General features: G+C 33.2%; 1 long non-coding RNA gene across 1 annotated transcript; it reads right to left on the bottom strand.

Annotated features, from left to right (window-relative positions):
• Positions 1 to 13,543: 13,543 nt before the first annotated feature.
• On the bottom strand, positions 13,544 to 16,280 carry LOC113705069 (uncharacterized). The gene is made up of 3 exons (XR_003451731.2): positions 16,041 to 16,280; positions 14,413 to 14,470; positions 13,544 to 13,791 (listed from the first exon to the last, which is right to left on the bottom strand). It is a non-coding gene; the product is annotated as an uncharacterized lncRNA (long non-coding RNA).
• Positions 16,281 to 16,317: the final 37 nt, after the last annotated feature.

Genomic DNA, 16,317 nt, shown 5'->3' with positions numbered 1-16,317 from the left:
CCAACAGTTTTGGCTTTGTTGTCATCTCCAAAAGTTACCTTTTCGCTTGCTTTTGGCTTAAACTTGATGAACTGTGATGTAACACCAGTCATATGTCTTGAGCATCCACTATCTATGAATCACTTTGATTCTTTAACAATGTTTACCAGGTTCACCTACACAAAGATCCACAAGATAATATTTGGTACCCTTTATTTTTTGAGTTCTTGAGAGTTAGTATTATGTCTAACCATCCACATGCATCTCATGTCATTTCTCATATTTTTTCTAACATAACAATTACTTTTATGTGGCCAAATTGACAACAGAAACTACACTCAGTTAAAGAATTATTCAAATGAACAGATTTAATAAATCTGACTTGCCTTTTCCTATGGATAGCAACTCATTTGCATTGTGATTCAGCCTTTTTTTATGAGTACCAAAATGAGATTTTGCGTCATTCCTTTGAAAACAGTTTTGTTTCTTATGTTGAAGCATCTAACTAAGATCATCCATTCTTCTTTTCAAGTTACTTTGTTCATTTTTTAGCATGTTACAGAAGTTTATTTTTCTATCAAGTTCAGCATGCAAATTATTTTCAATCCTTTTCAGGTTCTTATTTTCATTGCTTAGACATTTGTTTTGTCGAAAAAGGCTTGCATTGTCTTGTATCAGAAAGTTAATTTTCTGTTTTAGTTCCTTATTTCTAACATAGGATTCTTTCAAACTGTTGTGCATTTTTTTCAAAAACGGATTAACATCATCATCAGATTCACTATCACTATCAGTTTGAAAGTTACACGTGGTTACCTCTTCATCACTAATGACATGAAAGCCACTTGGACAGATTCCTCTTCTTTTTTGACTTCACCTTCTGAATTGCAGTCATTCCAGGTGATCTGAAAATTGTTGAACTTTGGTTTTCGTTCAACCTTGCTCTTCTTCTTTTTCTTCGTTGGACACTTATTTGCATAGTGTCCAGGTTGGCCGCATTCAAAGCACTTATCAGTTTACTTTTTGTTGAACTCTAGCTTGCCTTTGTTTCTCAAGTTATTGGACTGATTCGGGAAGAAATTGCTAGGTCCATCTTTTCTGAATCTTCTCTTGTTGAGTATTCTTTTAAAACTTTTCGTGATGAGTGCAATATAACTGTCATCACCTTCCATTTTATTTTCATCTAAGGAGGCTGAATCATCTTCATCTTGTGAGGCTTTTAGAGCAATACTCTTTCTCACTTTTGTATCTTCTTCCTTTTGCATCTTGGACTTGAGTTTTAACTCATAAGAGGTTAAAGAATTAATAAGAGATTCAATAGACAAGATATTTAGATCTTTAACTTCCTCAATGGCAGTCACCTTACTCTCCCATTTCTTGGATAAAATATTCAGAATTTTTCTATTTTTCTCACCTAGAGAGTAATCCTTTTCAAGTACTTCTAAGTCCTTAATAAGATCATTGAATCTGCAATACATCTTGTCAATATTTTCATGAGGTTCCATCTTAAAGGATTCATACTTAGTGACCAGAATGGATTTCTTTTGTTCTCTCACATTCTCACTTCCTTTATGAATTTCTCTGAATTTATCCCAAATCTCTTTTACAGATCTACAGCCTTTGACTCTAATAGACTCATTGAATCTAAAGTACTGTATAATACGTTCATAGTTTTGGCATTTAAGATAAGATGAGTTCTATCATCATCAGTCAACTCACTCCTTGTTTTTAGCCTCGGCTTATGAGTAACTTCATCAATAATAGAGGTATCATATGGACCTTCATTGACAATAACCACAACTCAATATCAATAGATTGTAAGAAGATAATCATCCTTTCCTTCCAACTCACATAATTTGATCCATTGAATATTGGGGGTCTAGTGACGGATTGTCCTTCAAAAAATATTGCATTGTTAGTTGTCATTTTTACTCCAAAACCGATTGAGCTTAATCTCTAGGAAACCAAACTCTGATACCAATTGTAAGGATCGAATACAACCTAAAAGTTGGGGTGAATTAGGTGGTTTGAAAACTAGCCAAAATATGAGTCACTTTTTGAGAATTTGCCCTCTTTTTCTAAAGGACCACACAATGGAGCAATTGATGAATAAGCACAAGTGCTTGAGAGTAGGAGAGATAGACAATTTATATTACAAGACAGTAAGTAAAAGGATAGAATAGCAAACCAAGTTTCAAACTCCACTTGAGTTTGAATACCACTTTATATAGCAAGTTTTTTCAAGTTGATCAACTTACAACAAAACTCTTGTGTACAAAGGAAGGATCACTTCCTCCTCGCCCCAAGCCGCACTTGGTCAAGCAAGGAAGTTTTATTATCATTCGGATAACCCTCACAAAGCTACACTATTGAAGAAATAGAAATACACTTGAAAAGTTTATTGAAATTTTTACAACTAAGAGTACAAATCTTGTTTAAAGAGTATTCTCACACTTGAATCACTCAAGATCTGATGTAGTCTCAATATGCGAAAGTTTTTTTGAAGTGGTTGACTTTGCTCTATTTATAAGAGACCAAAAAGTACTTTAATTAATGCTGCCAACGGATAGAAGGCAGCTGAAGAGTCAACTAGCCGTTGGTGGTGTCGGACGTTCGATAGGCTGGTTTTCCGCTTCCGATCGCAGGCAGTGAGTTCAAGAAATTTTCTTGAAATGTTTAGGACGTCCGGTGCTTCAATGCTTTGTGTTCGAAGTGTTGCAACGTTTGTCGGACGTCCAGTACTCAGGTGTTGTACGTCCAAACGAAGTCAGTGAGTTTAGAGAACTCGACTTATTATTTTCGGACGTCCAAGAGTGAGTTCCTTATGCGTCCGAAGTTACTCGAAAGTTGTCGGACGGCCGATGCTGACTTTTTGTGCGTCCGATTCATGCTTCAACATATGTTAGCCTGTTTTGCTCCAAATCTGAAAACATCTATTTAGGGAATATTAGTAACATTCATTTGTTTTGTAATCATCAAAAGATACGGATTGAGATGAACAATATATAAGTCAAATCTGAGAATTTCACAGGATTTTTTGGTAGTTACGGTAAATTAGCTCTTTTTACTCCAAAAAGTACAATATTGAGAAAAATTGAAAAAAAAATTAGAACATATGGTTGCCTAGAATATTATCATTCCATTTTTAATATCTATTCTAGAGGTCCATGGATCATTTACATCTCGAAGCTTACTAGGGGATTAAATTCTTCAGTTCTCCACTTTACTTTCTTATGTAAAATAAAATAACTAAATTTAGATTGTACATATATCTAGTAGATTAATCTAAGTTTTAGACAAATATAAATAGGTAGACATATATTTTTTCTGGTGGAAAAATCTTAGGTACTTGTCCCCTTGAAAATATAAGAAATATATGGACCAACATGCTACTAGACAAAGCTCCAACTATATGGCTTATCCTCAACTACTTATAACTAGAAGGGGATCACCATGCCGATGGTTGAAGTTATAAGGTTGATATATCCGAGTTACGCCTAAAACGATATGTACTAGTTATTTTTTTTCAAAACAATAAAATATTTTTATTATAAAATAATTGCAAAATAATGTCAACATCGCAATATATGATTAATTTAGGTTTAAACTTAAGCATGTAGGAAAGTTGGTTTATCAAAAGAGAAAACACTAAAGTGAATAGCGTAATATCAAATACAAATAATCAAAGTAGATTTTCCTAATGTTCATGGAAAGTTATCAAGGCAATAATTGTGAAAAGGAAATAAGTTATAGTACAATTTAAGTGATATTTATCTAAAGATACTTTGGCAGTCATATTTAAATTGGATAAACTAGTAGAATTGGAAGTATAAAACAAACAATGCTTTAATCATCATAAAAGCTGATGTGATTGGTCACATAAGGACCAATTGCTAAAAACATTACAAAGTAGGGAATAATAAAGTACAAAGACGAAAACCCCATTAGCTTCCAATGTTCCACTATTCGAGTTCTATATCACTCATATTTGCAAAGAGACAGCATATTGGAAGTAAATAAACTCTTCTAAATTTGTTTCCATGTTTTGTTTAAAAAACTTAGGTAAATACTTTAAGTATTCAAAAGAAAGGAGAAAAGAGTACATTTCATACTACTAATATGAGCAACCATCATAGTTAACCTATACTCCATACCTAGCAAGAGACATCATATAGTATTTTGGTTTGTAAATCATATAGACAACCCTATCCATTGTTCTGGTCACCTTTTCACTCTTCAACGTATTATAACAAGCCAAAAATTAATTGATAGAGGTTACAATTTTATGGTACTTAGTAAGTCAACCAAGTCGATTAAAGAATATCTGTTATTCGAGTCAATATACAACAAGACATTAATTTACAGTAAAACAAAACTCTCTCTTCTCTTTCTTAAGAGGTTCATTGATATCATATCCAACTTGTTTAGACATAATTCACAACCAAAAAAGTTTTAGTTGCAAAAACCACAACAGAGTAGTAAAAATAAGATCTAATATTTAGATTAAAAACAAAAATAACTTCAAATCACATGAAAGCCAACTTTTTTTTTTAATATCAAAATCATCAAATGTCATTGAAACAGACACACATAGGTACAATTGTGTAGATATAGATAGGACAAAGGTCTGAACAATCCTATACATCTTGTGTGACGACCCCACTTTCCCCTAGGGTGTACTCCAAGGTTTTGCGGACTGTCTGCTCAGTTCTCGCCAGGACTCGCTCACTCACTTCAATAAAATGAGTTACAACTTCAAAAGCAAGTAAATATGTGCCAATCAAACTTAACATATATACAAACATTAACACAGATACACAATCCTCAAGGTTAAGTACAAAAGTTCAGGATCCAACCAACTACTAATACTATCACTATTACACAACAAAAGTTCTAATCGAAAGTTTAGTCTTCCTCTAATCACCCATCCTTTCTCTCAAACCCTGTAAGGAAAACAAATTTAACGAAATCGAGGGATGAGCTAAAGCTCAGTGAGGTTCCCATACACATAACCAAGCAATTGAAACAAGGACATTTTTCATTCAACAACAATCAATCAAGAAAACATTCATAATATAAAAGCAATGAAAACACACGCATTAAAAGGATACATACTCACATGGAGCCATTCGTTCATTCATTCGCCAACCATTTTCCTTATCCCTCCAATATTAGAAAATAGTTTTTTTTTTCAAGTGAAAACTCCTTCAATATTCTTGACATTCATTTATTGATTTCATTTCTCGCCATTAGCCAATTCACTGGCCAGTTCTCCACCAACCTTCGTGGTCATACTCGAGTATACCAAACATTATCCCAGGGTCACCAGTCGCCCGACCGAATCCATTTCTAGCTCGAGTCGACTGGCACCGAAGGGCAAGGGTTCAGTTTAGCCAAAAGGCTTACATTCATGCACAAGTAGCATTCAATCATTGAAAATTTACTTTGGCTTGGGTCGAGTGCGATAAAATACACACTCACCTATCGAAAATCGATTTAGCAATCATTAGAAAGCATTTAACATTCAGTTGAATATTCACAACAAGTACACAATCATTTAATACACAAACATGCAAGAAACACTCACCCTAAACAAGTCACGTTTTATCAAAATTTAGTTCAAGGCCAGTACCTTGGCCACTCTTGAAATCTGCAGTCAAATATTATCCACAAAGAGCCAATCATACATAAGTGCAAGCTGCATAACTTATATTTCTATATCAAAGGAAAAAGGCATGAAAAGTATAGTAAGTCATATAGGCAAAGTGCACACATAATTTGTAAAAGAAAATGATCAAAAACGGTTAAGTTCAAAGCCAATATGTGCAACTAAAAACCATGTTTTGAATACTTGTTTAGAATGTTAGAAATTAGGTTTAGAACACTTGAGAAGTACATGTTAAGTCGGACCAAGGAAACGGAAAACAAGAGAAAGGTAACGAGAAACAATGAAGATGACAGCTATCCTTTGGTGTTTTGATCACAACTGAAGCTACACTTATCGGATTGAGGCATATTTTATCGCATTTTGAAGCTAAGACATAGACCTACATTTCCTATGAAAACATCAAGACCCAATTCTCGCATTTTCAGGGTCAAAAATGGACAGTCAGAAGCACATGAAAAATAGGTCAGGAAAGTTCGAGTTTTTGTGCAGTCAGGAGTGCTCTGGACAAATCATAAGCTAAAATGATCCAATTGATCTGAATTTTTTAGGTAGAAAGTTAACTCAAATCCCTATAACTTTCATGTTTTGTCCAAAAGTTGATTCAGTTCATAAGTCAGTCAAATTCGAGCCTCAAGGTGCTACTTCATCCAGTAAAAGACAGAACAGGTATGCAATTTCAGTCAATTTTGAAAAATCACAGATATTCATGAGAATTGAGAAAAAGGCTGAAATTTTTACGATTGATAGTATTCTAACTCTAGTTTCAAACGCAATAAACGGAACTAAATTCTGACTTTTCTACAACAAGATATAGCAGATTTTCTAAGGCTGCCCAGGGTTTCCTGCGGATAAAATTTTCAGCGGCACCTCCTTTGTGTTTACTGCTTTTTCCAGCCAATTCAAGACTTCATTCTTATCACAAAACAGCCTCAACTCAAGCATATACATACCAAGCCAATAACTCACTAAATCAAGCATATAACCATCACCTACTCAAGCTAGAAAATGAAACCCTAAGCTGAAATTTTCACCAATCTTCACAAATCTAGGTTATCTTCCATAAAACTTCCAATTTCAAGTCATCTTCCCAATAAATTGCAAGAATAGAAAGAGAAGTTCCTTCTTCAACTTCATACTTGAAACCTCCAAGGAAAATACAAAAACAAGAGCTGTCCTTCCCAACTCAATCCACTACAAGCCTTCTTGCTCCCTTGATGCAACTTTCTACGGATTAATTTAGGGTTTTAGGTTGATTTCCCTCCAAATCAAGTATGATTCAAAATGATAAATTGATGGATTTTCTCTCCTTTCCCTCTCTTGAAGTCGGCCACCAAGAAGAAGAAAGAAAGATGATGGATTTTTTGTTCAATTTTGCAAGATAAAGACTAAAATTAGTCTTGGTCAAAGGTAGCTAGATCATCAACACTTGTCACCCTACCAATTTGTCATTCTTTTCCTTTTCCTTAGTCAATAATGGTGGCTGACTTAAGGGTTAATTTAGGGAGGATTAGATGAAATAAAAACAAGGAGATTAGGGTAACAAAGTATTGGTCAAGTGGGGTACTCAATCGGAAGCAAACGGTACACGTCGGTTCAAACCAATTTTCCTTAACTCTCGCGTACTTGTGTTTTAACTTATGATTCACTAACTTATTAATAGCACTTCTAATCACTCACTTCCTCCTATCTAAAACTCACTCTTAACCACCAAATTTAGTACACACACCTCACCAATTAATTACACTACCAAAATACGTAAAAACCCTATTTTACCTTAACTATAAAACTAAGGGTAAAACTATTAATTCTATTATTTAGTACTACTAATGAGGGAGTAAATGAGTAGTAAAGATATTATAAAGTAATTTATTCAAAATAAAAGGGAATTTTATGAAAATATGAAGAATTTTGCAAGTTCTCACATCTTGTGTTAGCCACAGAAGAAAGGAAGATTTCCATCCAATATTCTAACATAAATTGACAACATATTTAGCTAATCTATTACTGCTGTTGTTACTTCCCTTCTTGATTTGAGAAAATGAGCACTTATCAAACAAAGAACAAAAACATTATTATCATCCAAATAGTAATTCGCAATGTTTCATTTGTATTCTAAGCAATGAGCTTCTGAATTAGTGAAAGGTTTATTACCTAAGCTTCCAAATAAGTCAAAGGTTGTCTGCTTGCATTTCAATTTGTCACCATGCATCCTTCCGTTTTTGCCTTTATAAGTGTCTCCTGATAACATCTGTTTCAATTCAACTCTTTGTTACCCATTTTTCTATCCGTTAAGAGCCCAAGCAACCTTCTTCCGAGCATCCTGACTGAAAAATGAAAAAAAAGAAATATTTAAATAAATAACAAATTCAATTGAGAAAATAACCAATAAAATTAGAGTTTCGAATATGCAAAGAGAAATAAGATATTAGCCATTATAAAAGAAAAAAGATAATCTGAAGTTATTCGTCTATTTCTCAGTTCCAGAAATTATTTCACCTTAACCCTAAAATTTTAAAGAATAGTAGTTTGTTAGGAAAAATATTAGATTTCTAAATATTAGATTTTAAGAAAATAGAGTATATTAGATTTCAAAAAATATTAGACTTTTAGAATAATTCAAAAAATTAACAACTATCTAGCATTTTGCAATGAGTCCAAGTTAACCACGCTTAGATACAAAGTTTGATGTTATTTTAAACCTTATAATGGTATCTAATAGAAGGTAGAGTCAACTTGTAACGGTAATTGTATATTAAAACATAGTCATTTTGAGTTCACTTAAGAAGGCAAAAACTCTATACATATAATGCTTGGCCAATTTACAGACTCAGTCTTGGATATTGGAAAAAGTTCTAGCACAATCAATAGATATTACTGCACTAGGCAATTATAACATAGGCAACAATATCATGCTCCAACGCAATTGTTGACATATGCAAGTAATTGAATTGCCATAATAGTAAGACTACATCTGCCTAAAAAATATCATTTCTTAAGAGCTAGCAAGTTTTTTTGCTTTAAAAAAAAAAAAGAATCCCTCAGCAGTCATTTATTTATGTACAAGCCCCCAAAAAGAATTAACGACAAGGAACAGATTGGTAAGAAGTTTAATAGTTTTTGAGTCTAATTGTGTTGTAGTGTTAAGTTTTCAAGATGATGTAGAAATATACAAAATATTATGAATGGACTACTGGATTTTGAGAGATCTAAGAGGGAAACCTTCCTAGAAAGCATGTTCATTATGAAGGGACTAATTACTACAATACCTACTGAAAGTTAATTCTTCAGTTGGTTTTTCTCAATTTAATGACTTAGGGTGCATTTGATAAAACTAAAGTTTGATAATTGAAGTCTAAAATTTGAATCTTCATTAAGTTATTAAATTATTAAGTATTAAATCTAATAGATTTGAGTGCATATCACATTCAATGATAAGTGAATAGCTTATTACTTAATTTTGAGAGCAAGTTTAGTTTAAAAAATTTAGTGCCACTTAATTAATTCAAATGTTTAATTTTTGGTTATCAAATGGTCTAAGTATATTAAAATCTGAATCCATTAAGTTAAGTGTTGAACTGAATTATCAAACAGAACCTTAGTCCTGACTTTTGACAAAAGTAAAGTACTATGACGAGTGACCACTTGACAAGCTTATGCAGTCAAATGGATGAAAAACATATAACAGTATTTAGCACACCAGTCGGAGATAGTGAAAGGTTCTTCAGAGGTCATGTATTATCATAAATCTTTTCTCAATTCTCTACTCTAGAATCCTACCATATGTCAAACTTATCTATTATTTGAATTGAGCAATACCAATACAAGAACCTGAAGGCACCAAAATATGAAAACAACAATACAGTTCAACTTTAATTAACTAAGAAAATGAGCATTATAGAATGTTGGCTACAAAAAATATAGAAATCCAATCATTTCAAGTACCTTTAGATCATAATCATATCCATGTATGCAATGAATGATATATGCCTTGCCCATTTCTATATCCTATGGAGACTATGACAAGTTACAGTGAAACAAAGAACTTAACACATTACTTATTTAGTAGGCAAAACTTCTATTTTATGGTAACTCTGTTACAAATCTATTAAACAAAGAACTCGTTACAATATTTATCTTACTTCTCTCCATCAATGACCTCAACAAGTTTCTATTGGATACAACAATTAATATGGATATGTTGCAAAACTAATAAAATAAACTACTATAATAGGGATTGAAATATTAGAGAAAGAGGTAGAGAAATAGAGAATAATTTTGTTATTGTTTTCAACTAATCAAAGGTCATATCAAGAAGTGCCAAGGTACCTCTATATATAGGTACTACAAAATTAAAGGTACACCAATCCTATTAAACACTCATTACTACAAGAACATGAATAGTCTATAAAACGGTTCATTCAATACATGAATGGGTCTATGGATTGAAACCGTTCATCCAATGTAATTCCTTTACATAATGTAGCAATGAATTATGAATTAATTATCTTGGGATTAATGAATTATGAATTAAACCTCTTGAGAATACAAATGGACATCCACACTTTTAGTTGTTTCATAACACTCTCCCTTGGATGTCTATTACATAAAGAATATGCCTCGTTAAAACCTTACTAGAGAAAAATCCAACGGGACAAAAACCCTAGTGAAGGAAAAAGAGTGCACTATTTCTGTGTATTAATTTCTCCCCCTAATGCAAACATCATTTGAAATCTTTTAACCATCGCATTCCAAGATTCTTCACCAATTTCTCAAATGTTGTAGTCGGCAATGCCTTGGTAAACAAATCTGTCAAATTATTATCTGATCGGATTTGTTGCACATCAATTTCACCATTCTTTTGTAAATCATGAGTAAAAAAGAATTTTGGTGAAATATGTTTCGTCCTATCTCCTTTAATATATCCTCCTTTCAATTGAGCTATACAAGCTGTATTATTTTCATATAATATAGTTGGAGGATTTTCTTTTTCGGAAGATAACCCACAACTCTTCTAGATGTAGTGGGTCATTAATATTAACCAAACACATTTTCGATTAGCCTCATGAATTGCTATTATTTTAGTATGATTCGACGAAGTGGCGGCTAATGATTGTTTTGTAGATCGCCAAGAAATGATTGTACCTCCATATGTAAATAGATAACCAGTTTAAGATCTTACTTTATGCGGGTCAGATAAATATCTAGTATCAGCGTACCAAGCAATTCAAGTTTGAATTTATTTGAATAAAATAAACCAAGATCAATTGCTCATTGGAGATAGCGAAAAATATGTTTAATACCATTCCAGTGTCGTCTTGTGGGTGATGAACTAAATCTTGCTAATAAATTCACTGCAAATGATATATCAGGTCTTGTACAATTAGCAAAATATATTAGTACTCCAATTGCACTGAGATATGGTACTTCAGGACCAAGTGTCTCTTTATCTTCCTCTTGTGGTCTAAAAGGATTATTATTAGGATCTAGTGATCTGACGACCATTGGGGGTACTTAATGTATGTGTTTGATCCATATAAAATTGCTTTAATACCTTCTGGATATAAGCAGTTAGGTGGATAAAAATTCTACCTTTCGAATGCTCAATTTGTAAACTAAGGCAGAATTTTGTTTTTCCAAAATTTTTAATCTCAAATTCCTTCTTCAAATATTTAACACTATTTTGAATCTCTTCAGGAGTTCCAATCAGATTTAGATCATCAACATATACAACAATTATCACAAAATTTGACCCATTTTCTTGATAAAAACACATGAACATATTGGACCATTGGTATAGCCTTCTTTAGTTAAACATTTATTAAGGCAGTTATACCACATACATCCAGATTGTTTGAACCCATACAAAAATCTTTGTAATTTAATAGAATAAATATTTTTAAGATTTGATTTGCATGCTTCAGGCATGTTGAATCTTTCGGGAATTCTCATATAAGTATCATTTTCAAGATTTTCATATAAATATACAGTAACGATGTCCATTAGACACATATCTAGGTTTTCATGCACTGCAAAATTCATAAGATATCTAAATATGATAGTATTCATTACAGGTGAATATGTTTCATCATAATTAAATCCAAACCTTTGTGAAAATTCTTGGATTACAAGTCTTGCTTTATACTTCATAATTTCATTTTTCACATTTCTTTTTCTCACAAATACCCATTTATATCCTACTGGCTTTACACGTTATGGTGTTTGGACTACAGGTCCAAAAACTTTTCTTTTAACCAGTGAATCCAATTCAGATTAGATCGCATCTTTCCATTTTGGCCAATCATTTCTATACTGACATTTATCAACCGATTTAGATTCATGATCCTCATCAACTTTTATAATATCAAGTGCTACATTTCATTAGGCTCCAATTAAATTTTCTATGATTTCATTCTCTTCCATAGTTGGCTCTTCAGGAGCGACCTCTTCAAGAGGTTGAATTTTGTCATGACATTTATTTAATCTCTAAAGATATTTGAAATCAATTTATACTTTATTTAGATACGACGGCCTTAAATTTATTTGTAGCACTTGTACATGTCCTTCAGGGATATTAATTTTAACCAGAGTATTTCCTACAGGAATAGTTGGTTTAATGACTCTTTTGAAATCGATAAATATATTTGACAATTGATTTGCAACTTTCTGCAAATGAATAATTTCTTGAACTTTCAGTTCACATTATTTTGTATGAGGATCGACGAAATCCAATTTTTCAAATGATTTCCTTTCGGTTGATCTTTTCCTCCTCCTAATGTCGGGAATATTAGCTCATCAGAATAAATGAATCATTCAATAGATCACTCATTAATATTTTACGATATTTAATCGTAAAAGGTGATTCATACTCGACATAAATTTTAAATTTCTTTTGGAACCATATATAATATAAAAGGGGTATGTATAAATACTCGTCGACTCTCAAATATTCTCACTTTTATCAAATTATATATCCATTGGGATCAGTAAACTTCTGGTTTACTGCAGCTAATGATTATAAATCAATGAGAATGAAGACAACTATATCGATAACTATTTCTCTCTCGAATGGTTATTATGATATAATTAATCTTTATCTTATTTGATTTCTAAACATGATCTTTATTATTGTCTCATTTAGTGTCTCAATTTGATATCCATTTCGACGGATATTCAAATTCAATAAATTCTTCCGGACATGGTAAAAGTAGTGCTTTATTTATAATAAATTTTTCTCCTACAGAGAGAAATATATTAGTGACTCTTCTGAAGTTTTCAATCACTTGAGCACTACTATTGATTGTGTTTGTCTCTCTTATTGGAATATAGTGTATAGAGTAGCACTTATTAATGAGACACATATCATTAGCACCATATTTTTTATGGGATAAATATCATCACCATAATCCTTTGATCCTAAATATTTAACAACCATTTCTTCCTCAGGAAGAAAAGTCAATTACTATCATAAATTAAATCAATCATCATACACTTTCAGGGCGTTTAAAGAAATTGGCCATGTGAAAATGCTATTATAATTTTTATTTGTCAATTGTATTTCAAGACATTTATCTTCAGGATCCTTACTTTCTTGTCCTTATCATTATTATTCCACTTCAAGTGGTAACTTTTTCTTTTGTCATGGTAAAATACATATTTACCAAAATTATGGTCATAGCAGCAACCATAACTAGTAAATTGAAATTTAGTTGCATTCACTTCTGGGAATGGACTAGAACTAGCATGCAATATGTAATAGCCCCACCTCCCCCTAAGGCGCACCAGAGGGTTCGACAGACCGTCTACCCAACTCTCGCCGGGACTCACTACAGTTCTCAGATAAATTACATCTCAAACTCCAAAAGGATATTAATAAACCAAATAACATTCCAAACTTAAAGGTTAAGTCAAAAGATAAACTTACATAAACAAAGTACTTGCATTACAACCAAACTCCCCACTTACAATTCCAAAGGACAAAATTCTAATTTACAATCACCTTAGTATATACCGTCAAAATTTACGTTCATGTTAACTACCCGACCTTGAGTGTAACAAAAACTAAAGCTACAAAATGCTCTCTAAAGCCATTTACACAAAAGTATCGAAAGTTCAGGACCTGCAACTTGCTCCTCAGGGTCCTCCGCCCCCTGTTAAGGAAAACAAACTAAAGGAGTGAGCTAAAACTCAGTGAGGCCCCTAACAGTCACGCAAATATCACAATTTAGAGAAAAAAGTAAGCAACAGTTAAACAATTTCAGTTACAACGAGAACCAGTTGCATCATATAATCAGTTGAACAATGACAAAATAAGTCAATTTATGTCAAATGATACTCTTGAAGCTACTCCAGTCCGTCATGACCGCCAGTTCCAAACACTTAAAATTAATAAGAGATCATTGGATGAAATGAACACACAGACGTTGTAACACATAATTTAATCACATGCGCAGTGGCACTTTCAACTAGGAGATGGTGTTCTCGAGAAGAACACTACTCGAGCCTCTCAACTGAACAGTGTCTCGAGTGTCCAGGAGATAGGTGCTCATTTGGAGGATCTGCTCGAGTGTCTCGGACTAGAAGGACAGTGCAGTAGGTCAGTAGTAGTCAGTACAGTAGGTCAGTAGCAGTCAGTATCAGTGAAAACACACAAATTTAGTTTTGAGTAGGTCGAGTGCGATAAAGTACATACCCGCCTAATAATGGTATGACAGTTATCCAGTATTATACAAGAAAGTCACATAGCATACACGCATGCAAGGAACACTCACCACTAGCGAAGGTAATCGGAGCTAATCACCGAATCGTCGCTCGGCTCGCCCGTGAACTCTGTGGTTAAAGTACATAGATATTATACCAAGAATTTATCAAATTCAAATCACAATACTCGTATAAGAAGATAGCCATAGCCATCAAGCTCAACTTAAACACTAAGGAAGAAAATGTCCACATTTAAGGGTTTAGTCAATCAAATTAAAAAGTCATATGCAAGAGCACTTGATTCAAAATCCCAGAAATATGTGAGATACCTAAACACATTCTAAGAACATACAAGCCACTTTGGATCAAAACAAAAAGATCTTTTAGGAAAAAAAATATAGCGTAACTAGTTTTCTAGTTTTTGTTTTTTTTTTGTCACTATTTGAAAGTCAATAGGTGCAACTAGAAATCATGTTTTGAACACTTAGTTAGGTCATAAGAAACCAGGGTTATGATACTTATAAGGTACATGCAAAGTCGGACCAAGGAAACGGGAGTAAAAGAAAGGTAATCAAGACGTAAAAACAATGGCAGTTTCGACACCCTACGGTATTTTGAGCACTACTGTGGCTACGCATCTCGGATTCAGGTGAATTTTATGCCGTTTCGAAGCTAAGACATAGACCTACATTTATTATGAAGACATCAACACCCAGTTCTCACATTTTCAGGGTCGAACAGTCATGGTCAGAGGCTTCCGCAAAATCATGACCAGAAATAAGGCTTTGCGCGGACACTAGGATTCTGGCCGTAACTCAGGCTACAATGATCTGATTGATCTGAAATTTTTCAGGTAGAAAGATAACTCAATTTTCTACCACTTTTATGTTTTGGACAAAAGCTGTTTCGATCTACAACATGGAGCAATTCGCAGCTCAGTTTTAGTCACAAAACAGGGCAGACTTAAACTGTTAAAGAAACTTACCCAAACCCTTCACACCGGCAACATTCTTGACAAAATTTGAAACAGGGGTTACATTGGTCCAAAATTCACCAAATTTTGACACAAAAAACTACATTCAAAGATCTACATATGTTTAGAAGGTCACTTTAAGAGCTTCGGATCACAACCAAGTCAAATTTTAGCTATACATTCCAGCAGCTATAAAATTAAAGTAGAACAGTCTCAAAAATCAGCAAACTTTGGAAATGTACCATAATTTACACAAATAGAACAAAGGTCTGAAATTTTCACGGTTTCTATCCCCATGAATCTAGTTTCCAACGCAACAAATGGAACTCAATTCCGACCTTCCTATACCAAGTTATGACTATTCTCCCGAAACTGTTCCAAGGTTCCTGCTCCAATTCGAGCTTGCAAACTAACCATTCAATCACTCGTATCAATGAAGCCCTAAATTTCAGCAATCAATCATCAACCAAAATAGAAAGATTAGTCATGAATCATCTAAAATTTAACCATACTTCTCCCCTTGTACAAGAGGTCCATCAATTAACAAGTATTACTTACGAATCAAACAACTAGTTACATGAACAAATGAAACCCTCAATTTCAGCCAAGGTAACCCAACTTCAAGTCCATAGAACTTCATAAAAATCATGTCTTTAGTCTTCTAATCACATCAATAATCAAAGGCCCTTCAAGTTCATAAAAGAAAGCTTGAGTTTCTAGTTTTACCTCTTGACCAAAGGTGGAACTTAGAAGCAAGAAAAACTTGGTTCTTCTTGGAGCAAACCACCTCCTTGTTCAAGTTTTAGTGAAAGATTGAAGTGCTATGGCTTTCCCCTCTTGATTCCTCCAAGTTTTTTGCTACAACTCAAGATGAAAACAATGAAGCTTTCCCTCTTTTTTTTTCTCTCCTTATCCACGGCCCTCTCCCTTTCTCTTCAACTCTTCAAGAGACCAAGTTATAAAATATACACTAGCTAATGTCTTGGTCAAGACTTAAGGGATG

Source organism: Coffea arabica, chromosome 8e, assembly GCF_036785885.1.
Source record: "Coffea arabica cultivar ET-39 chromosome 8e, Coffea Arabica ET-39 HiFi, whole genome shotgun sequence".
Taxonomy (NCBI): domain Eukaryota; kingdom Viridiplantae; phylum Streptophyta; class Magnoliopsida; order Gentianales; family Rubiaceae; genus Coffea; species Coffea arabica.
Note: the sequence above shows the minus strand (reverse complement) of the source record. Positions and strands in the feature narration are given on the sequence as shown.